Source organism: Perissodus microlepis, chromosome 22, assembly GCF_051167445.1.
Source record: "Perissodus microlepis isolate ML-2025 ecotype Zambia chromosome 22, ASM5116744v1, whole genome shotgun sequence".
Taxonomy (NCBI): Eukaryota; Metazoa; Chordata; class Actinopteri; order Cichliformes; family Cichlidae; genus Perissodus; species Perissodus microlepis.
In genome coordinates, this window is record NC_140481.1 from 18,954,166 (window position 1) to 18,963,549 (window position 9,384).

A 9,384-nucleotide genomic window follows, 5' to 3' on the forward strand; every position below is an offset into this window, starting at 1 on the left:
AGCATTTCTTCTGCTCTAATAAACAAAATGACAAAACTAAATAAAAATTGGGGTCATTCTTGCTGCAGTGTAACACTTCTACCAGCAGGTGGCAGACAATGTCAACAAATGAAGGAGTTGAAAGCCGCTTTTGTTTACTCATGGCTCTTGGATAAGTGGCTTTATACCTTATTTCTTCTACACTGTTTAACAAGTAACTCTTTCTCCTATTTGCAGTGAGACTTCCTTTATATGCTGTCTGTGTGTACAACTCACAGCAAAGAAATCACGACGACTGCTGATGAATTAAACCTTTCTCCCCATCATCCACCTTTGTGATGGTCTTATAAAAACACAGTTACAGCAGATCTTGTAGATTTAAACTCAAACTCCTCGTGCAACTTTCAGCAGCTCTTCCTTTTTTTGTGTGTCAATTATAAAAATTCACAAACGTACATCAAAGCATAATTTTTAAGTCGGGGCGTGTGTGCCGCTGACCTGATCTGACAAAGGAGAAAATAACAGCTGAATAAAGGCATTACTTGCACTGACTCTTGTGCAGCATATTGACGAGACATGAGCACAACTGTGCGTCTGCGTGTACACTGTGTGTGCCTGTGTGTCCTTGTCACAATGTGTTTGTCAGCGGGTCGTGTTGAATCTTGGTGCAGTGACAGCATCAGTTTGCTGCCTGAGAGACATCAGAGATCATGTTCGCAGAGCCACCAGCAAGAGGGCTGAGAGCTGGTGCTGGCCACAGGGACTGGGAGTAGATAATGTCAGGCAGCTCGGAGCAGGAGAAATGCAGTGGCATATGTTGTCTGACAGGGAAACGCCTGGATGTTGTCGGGCAGAGAAGGGGAGACGGTTTGGTGGCCAATGGGAATGACAGCTGTCAGGAAGTGCTTTCTGTGTGTGTGAGAGCTACTGCTAAGAGAACCTAAGAGCTTTAGTCCTTCTAACTGAGTGTTTTCATTATGGGAAGTGCCTAAAAATGCTCTTTTGGGTGGATTAAAGGTCAGAATTTGAGTTTAGGGCTCACTTGAATTTGGTTAGTTTGAAATTAAAGCTTGAAATCAGACTTGACGTCAGCTCTGTAGAAAAACATCACAATCTTGATATCATACGAAAGTTATGAGGCTTTGAGTTCTCTGATTTCATGAAGAAAAGTCTCACACATTATAATACATGAAAATAATTAAAACAATGATAAGGACGTTAGTCTGCTGTGTCACCAAGCCACTGGGAGATTAGAGAAAATATTCCTCTTCTTTAAAATTGTAAAATTGGTAAGCAGCTAATAAATACTGTCGTGAACTCCGCTGGCAAATGCTCTGCTTAAGGATAATAAAAGGTAAGATTTAATTAGTGTGTGAAAGGTGACAGCTGGGTGTGATTATTTAAACAATCAAAGTTTGATTTTAGGGTTTAAATTAAGTGCAATCAGTGTAAGCACAGAAGCAAGATGTTTCTTAAACATGCTGCTTTTTTTGGTTAGAAAATCTCAACCCTATACACACAAAGCCATAACCGGCTATTTTCAGTGATTGGACTTTAGGTCGCTAAACAGAAATTACAAACGTAATATAAGGGGGTCACAAGATAATGTAGGACTTTAGGACTAATCCTTGGTCCCAAAATCTCCTGAAAGAGAAAATTAGGAAAGAAAGTTAGAGATGTAAAGCTAAGATGGTGTGGTGTGATGTGCAAGAGGAGGGATAGTGGACGTTGAAGATGGAGCTGTGAGGCAGGAGGAAGATCACAGAGAAGATTCACCTTTTCCTTTAACAGTAGTAAGTATAAAGTGTTACACAGAAATTTAGCAAGCATTTTTAAAACTGTTATTTCAACTTTATTTTGTATTTAACAAAACCAAACCACAGTTTTACCTGTTCAGGCCTCTTAAATCACTAAAATTAAACAGCCACAGTTTTCTATTCATGCCACGGAAAATAAATAAATGAATGAGCAAAAAAATAAATAACATTTACAACCGCTGATCTCGGCCTTATGTCGCAAACGACAGACATGTTGCATTAATATTTCAACGCATTTTACACAGTTTTTGTCACATCTTCTTCCATCTATTTGATTTTGAAACCTTTGCATGCGCTTCATGAAGCTCTGCGTTGGCTTTCTGGTTGTGGATGTCACCATATTTCCATATAAAAGCAGGTTTTAATTTGGCCTTACAGTGCATTGCTGTGCCTCAGTTTTACATACTGAGACCCCACTGTGACAGTAATGACTAGGCAGCGGGCTAAAATACTGAGCGCTGCCTCAGACAGGTGGACACTACCGATAAGGAGATTTCCCAGCAGCCTCAGCAGGTGGTTGTAAATGTTGTTCTGTACACACTGATTGTTAGATCATGTGACCCGGGTCAGATATGTGATTCCTACCTGAATGCGTGAGGTCCTACTCGGTTGACGAGAAGCAGCCACTAAATTGTAATAAGAAAAAAAGAAATTAATAACACAGTTCTTTGTAAACTTCTTTCACGTATTAAACATGTCCCAAATATTCAGAGAGAATCCAGTTCAGTCAATGAAAAAAAAAAAAAATTGTAAATAGGGAAAAAAAGGTGCATCAATTTCCATTAAGCTGGAAAGTGTTTTAAGGTAATCTACACCTTTATGAGTTTAGATTTGCAGATATGCATATGAGAAAAACTGCTTATAAGATGTAAGCTTGAAGTGAGGAGTGTAGAAGCTGCTCAGTTATATATATATATATATATATACACACATATATATACATATACATATATATTTTTTATTTTATTTTATTTTTTAAAGTGAAGCGTAATGGCTAAACCAAAAGAAATCAATGAAGCAGTTAATATCTCAGTCTAGCATAAGCAAGTTGTGATGCATCGATGCAAAGGATGGCAGGACACACCAAGAAGAAAGCTGTGTTGGGGCTGGCTGCTTTCTTTGTGCCTCCCAAGTTGGTATCTTACAGGATAATACAGAGGAGACTCAGTAATGACCCTGGTATTGGAGGTAAATCCACTACAGAATGACTTCAAACAAAGAAAATCTGCCTTTCAGTGTGGCCCAGTCAGAGCTAAGCACTTTAACCCAATAATGATGCTGTGCAGTGACCTCAAGATGTAGCTGTTTCCCCTGGAAGTCCTAAAATTATGGCTAAGCTCGAGCAGTTTGGTAAAGGAGGGTCTAAATCGGAGGGTTGGTTTTTTTTGCCACATAAGCTTTTAAATAAATACATATTACTATAATTTTTGGCTTGTTATTAGCTTAATTCTGTTGTGTTTCTTTCTTCATGACACTGACAAAGATTAGGTCATATGTTATGACCGTTTCATGCAGGAATCCTGGTGATTTTAAGTGGTTTGTTTACATCAGGAGGTTTTTACAGGAGTATGAACTTTAAGTTTACAGTGTTCTTAATCAACGAGGAAATCCTCAACTGTCTGCAAACACAAGACCTCAAATACAGTGAAATGCAAGTTATTTGGGCCATGATATGAAGCTATTCTATATGTAGTAAAGACAGAGTGTGACAGGCCAGGTAGAGACACACAGGACAGAAGAAGGCATATCCATCAGATTAACACACAGTAATGTCTTCCTGGTCTGGCTCCCAGCATCAGTGATTTATCAATGCAAAGCTAATAGCATCAATATGAATCTAACTAAAAATCAATATTTCATTATCTAATTGTTAGTGGGAATGAAGAAGGATGATTGCAGGAGATGGCGTTTGAGAGCATCTGGAGTTCACAGAGACATCTGGAGGACAAACTCCAGCAGTAACTGCACACTTAGTTATGACACACTTCCAAAGGGTAGGGGGTGAAAAAAAATGAATGTATGTGCCTTTAATGTAGTAAAACACTAACAACAAACAGGGAAAAATCCAATGATTTGTTGCAAAATGCTACCGCAAGGTTAAAACAGAGTCACCACCTTACATTTCATCAAACAGATCCCCGCCTCATCCCCACACATACACCCACAAACTGCAGTCTGAACCATCCATTAAAAATACTGAAATCAAACCAACACAATCATCTCGGACCTCCTACATCCATCACTCCTGGCAAATGGGGGTGTGCTGGCAAAAGTCAATATGATGCAATTTGGTAACAAAGATGCATAAAATGAATCAGCTTAATCCTTTCAGTCACTCTGACACAAGGACGTCACATCTTTAAGACCACTGTTTCACTAACCTCATTAATTGCTTAAAATTGTTTCTGCTTGTTTCCACTAATCAGGTTCAATTTGCATCTGGAATACAAAGTGAGCACTGCAGTTATTGTCTCAGAGGATAAAGAGCATCCCAGCACCTTTAACTTACGATTACTGGAATTACACTTTTTCCACATTGTCACCTAATTTCATAAAAAAAAAGAAAATAAAGAAAAACCCAAACATCAACAGACACAAAATATAAATAGCTATTCTAGAACTGTTTGGAGGGTGCACGCATGCATAGGAGGTGCCCACTATAAGGGCACCCCCTATGCATGCACGCACAACGCCTCAGAGTGTACACAAATGTCTCGGACCCTCGCATATTTGCCACTGGAGAAAGTAGACCACTGGCATAAGGCTGTCAGTTCCAGACCCCCAACACAGAGCAGTACCTCCTTACATGGTCCTGTTTTACTTTGAAAAAATAAACCTAACTCTTATGTGGTCCGGTGTACAAGCCTTTGTCAGGGAGTTTAGTGTTTAACTCTCTGTACATATACATTAATACACATTTTCGTGTTGTCTGATGGGGAATCATTTGTAAGCAGGTACGTCATCTGTTGTTTTGCAGATCTTTAAACGATTCTCTTAAACGAAAAACATCCCTGAGTTTCTGGTTTTTGCCCTCCAGCTTCTCTTTTCATTTTTATTTCTCTGTGTCAACACGGGAAAAATAAAGAGAAACATTATCTAACCTGTGGCAGCGCTTTTGGGTTTTACCCATCAGAGCTACAGTCATTCGTCTGCAACTATTTAGCTGCAGAGAAAGCGCGGCTAAAGATGAAACCCGGCAATGTATTTACTCTAAAGACGGGAACGAAAAAGAATCGGAGAAAAGGAAACAAATATGCATTTTTCTCTTCACCCTGTCCACAACCATGTAGTAAATGTAAGTGGTGCATTCGTGTGCTGTGAAACTGCTTTGGAAATTAATTCCATCGTGTTCTTGAACCGCAGTGCCATGTAATCCAGCATCTCGCAGTACATTTATGAATGTGCTTTCTTCAGCAGTAACTGCAAAAGTATGAGGGTAAGATGCACTTTAAAGTCAGGGCCAAAAGAAAATTAAGGCAGAGTTGAGTGTTATGTGAGATACTGAAAGGAAGGAAGATTTCACATCTTCGCCCACACATACCAGAGATACAAATAAATAAATAGGAATTTAGGTTTGTGACAATATGTTGTTATTTTAGGGCAAAATGTCTGTAAGCTTCTTTTCATATTTTGCATAAAGAGCTAGGTTTAATAGCAGGACTTAGTGGTGGGCATATCGATCCAAATTATCGACAGTATCGATAACAATGCTGGTATTGGTATCGATTCAATCCCCGCTCGATAGCATCCACCCAAACATGCACAACATAATAAACATAAAAAATGTCTGGATTTTTTTTTTGTGTTGACTGTCACATCCACTTTATTTATAGCATACAGCACATTTAAACAACAGAAGCAGACCCAAAATGCTTTAGATAAAGGCATAGTTACATTCCAGCTCCCCTGTTTGAAAATGCATGAGAAGCTGACACGTGTGTTTTGTTGTGTTGACTAAGAAATTTGGAAAGAAAAAAAATCAGTGAGTTAGTGGTCATCAAAATGTAGACAGAATTTGGCAAATTGATGATGATAAATAATGACACACTGCTATCCCCTACATAAGCTGCCTTTATGAGTTAAAGGTATCAGTACTGGTATTGTATTGTATTTACAGTATTTACAAATTTGCAGTATTGCACAGCATTAGCAGAAATACCAGAAAATTAAAAAGGTCATGATTACAATTCAGAGCGCGCACACAAACTTTCACTGGTCACATCCTTTAATGTTTCAGAACAGCAGACTATGGATTTCTCATACAACTTGGATGTGAAGATATTGTCAGGCTTTCTTTGGTTTTTCTCTTTTATGGATAATATTTACTACATCTGAGGTTTCTTTTTGAAAATGCCTAGTAAAGCTGCTCTGCCATCTCTGTCACCTCAAGAAATCCTGGAACAGTGCTGCATTGGCTGTGCATCATTTGGCCCCTTAAAGGAACAGTAGGAGGAGCAATAGCATCTGTCGCCAAATAAAGAGTAACCTGACTGTGTTATGAATATGAGAGCTGCATTATGCAAGACCTTGAAGATATCACAGCCATATACTGCAGTTGTTAAAAAGACTGAGAGGATATTATCTCCACGGTGCCAAAATAAATCTCTGAGCTAAAGGTATTATTTGTTATGTCAAAGAGCTCGCCGTGCGGCGACACTTGTTAATGCTTTGTAATTTATGAAATGGTTATTTACAGGCTTTGAATCTGTAGAGCAGAGTGAAAAGAGGGGTTTTGGTTTAATTGCTGTGGAGCGGAGTACATGACAAGGCCCAGGAACTGGAAAGAAGCCAGACCCCTCCACTGCCGGGCACTAATAACACATCACGATGACAGAGATGCGCCTCCTCTCTACCTTGCTGTATCGATCTCCCATCTTGCTGTTAATAGTCCTGTTAAACACCAGCTCCCGGCTCTTTACTGTGTCCAAGCCCACTTAACAATGAAATTCCCCTTCTCCTTTTAAAATGCCTCAAAGGCAGAGAAACAGCTGGGGGACAGAACTGTTGGATTAGATGCAGAAAAACCTCCTTTTTATTTTTATTTTTAAATTAATCTGCATGATACAGATCAAGGAATAAAGAGCTGATGTGTCAATCAAACAGTTAAGAGGCTGACCATAGTACTCAGAACTGAAAGGCAAATAGGCAGCACAACAGTGGATTGACAATGTCAGGTCGTGAGATGGTTGGTTGCTCATCCACTTTAATCCAGACTGAAAATTAGACTGAAAACTATATATCTTAATGCCTTTACTGACTCTTTGACACCTAATTTAAATTTCTTGATTTCTTCATTTGGTTACTTGAGACTGACTCCAGAAGTCCACATTTTTGCACAGCACTGTGCTTTGTTGGCGATAGCTCCCTTTTTAAATACTAAATCTGACACGTGGCTCTGAAAGATGCCCAGGCTTGTCTTGTTGTTGTTCACAGGGGGGAAAAAAACAACAACAAAAAAAAAAAAACAGAAACACACAGCGTTGCTATAGCAATGTGATATTACACTTTTATATCACATAAAAAATTTATATTGTGGACAATATGATACGACAGAGCCCTACAGACCACGGTGACAGTCGTTAAGATGCTCTTCTAGGTCTGTTGTGCTACCATTTATGCGTTCAGCTGCTAGTGAGGGGAGGGGTCGAATGTCTGCAGTGACACTGAAGTTTTGTGCCAAGAGGAGGCAAAGATAGCACACTGTTTTATTATTGCAAGTAGGTCTCTCATCAGATTTTAGACTCTTGTCATCAATTTTAGTTTTTTTGACAATGCTAATATTCACTCTTTAAATGTTATTAAAGCTTAACATTCTGCATTAATAGAGGTTTAGCTGCTAGCTGTCTTCTATGCCTCCCTTTGGTTAATTTGACTGACCTAACTGGACCATTTTATGAGGTGCTGGTGCCTTTTGGAGCGTTTCTAATGCAACAAAGTAACTCAAGATTGCATTAACAACCTGTTCGAGGAATTTGTGCATCCGTTTTACTTTGTGAAAACTACTAATACTCTACCTCCAACAAACCAAGGTGATGATGGTCATGGGTTCAAAAGCAGCCTTTCATTTTCCAAACAGCATTAACTCTTTATTTAGCACCATCTAGCATGTTTCTCTGAGCTTACAGTTGCCTCCTTGTTATAAATATTCAGAAAAAAAGAGGAAGTAATGGACCCTGATACTGTGCCAAGTGGAGCTTTAAATAAGTATCGCTACAGTTCTCTTATGGTAGGATTAAAAAAAGAAAAATCATCCAGGCAAGAATCTCTAATGTATGGCAAACGAACATGTTTAAGCAGTAAACAATGCATTAGGTAATTGCAAATGTGGGAAGAGATGGAGGAGTGAGTCAAGGCAAACAATTGCTCCCCATGTAGAGCAGACGTCCAGAGGGAGCCCGAGTCTTTAGTCAAGGACTTGTGTTTTATTAGTTGAATGATATAAAACATGACAAAATGCCTACTCAAAGACTATCAAAGATTTTCCACCCTTCCCTTGGGGACCATGTATATAGGGCAAGAGCTCCACGCATCTCTTTCAGTTTGCCTCTCTCGCTCACGCGTAGGCATCTTCGGAAACCTCTCCCATCGACAACCAACATTCGCATTTGTAACAACGCGTGTGAGAAAACAACATTTTACAAAAGCTCATTCAGCAGGAGTCTGTTTAGTTTGTGGAAATGAGCTTTTTTGTAATATTACCTTAAAATTCTGTCCTTTTAAATGCAGTTATATTAATAACTCACTTTAATCTCACTTTAACTAAACTATGCAAATAGCTCAGATCGTAATTCAAACTCAGTCACGATGGTGCCAACCACCAAAGAAGAGGTAAAAGCAATTTGTCACAATTTGCCAACCCTTTGTCACAAACCCACATTAGACAAAAAAAAGGGAAAAAAAAAAGAAAAACACAGTCTGCTCGTGTCTGCGGTGAACATGCTGAGATAAGAAAGACAAAAACTGATACAGTGAGCATACGTGTGTTTGAACTTTGAAACTTTCTTGATGGTTTGTTCTCTCTCCTGCTGTAGCACAACTCCAGTTTAGCAGAAGAAACAACATTTGAGTAACTAAACAGGAGCATAAGTGCGGTGTTTGTTGTTTTTGATTTCACTGATGCCTCAGGAAGGAATTTCTAGCTTTGGTGGTGAAGCTTTGAAGAAGAGTTTTCTTAAAGGTGTGCAATGTTTTTCTTGTCTCCAAACAGCATTTGATTTTTATTTATCCTGCTAATGTCACGTATCCAAGACACACACACGCAAAATTTACCGCACACACTCACAGACATAGTTAGACATCAGAGAAATATTACGTTTACTGGGCCAGGCTGTGGGATTATAAATGTTCGTATATTCATATAAAACAGATGGAAAAGTCGACTAAAACTGCTCTTTGGTGTATGTGTTTATCCTTTCATATCCGTCAATATCTCAAAAAAACCTGGTACATGATTTTAATGGTGATCATGAACAGAGACATCCTTGGTTTGAGTGTGGTCTCATTTCTCTGCTGTCAGTTGTGGAATAAAAGGAAATGCCCAAGAGAATTAAAAAATGCTGTGTATACCAGCTGGATTATAATATTCAGA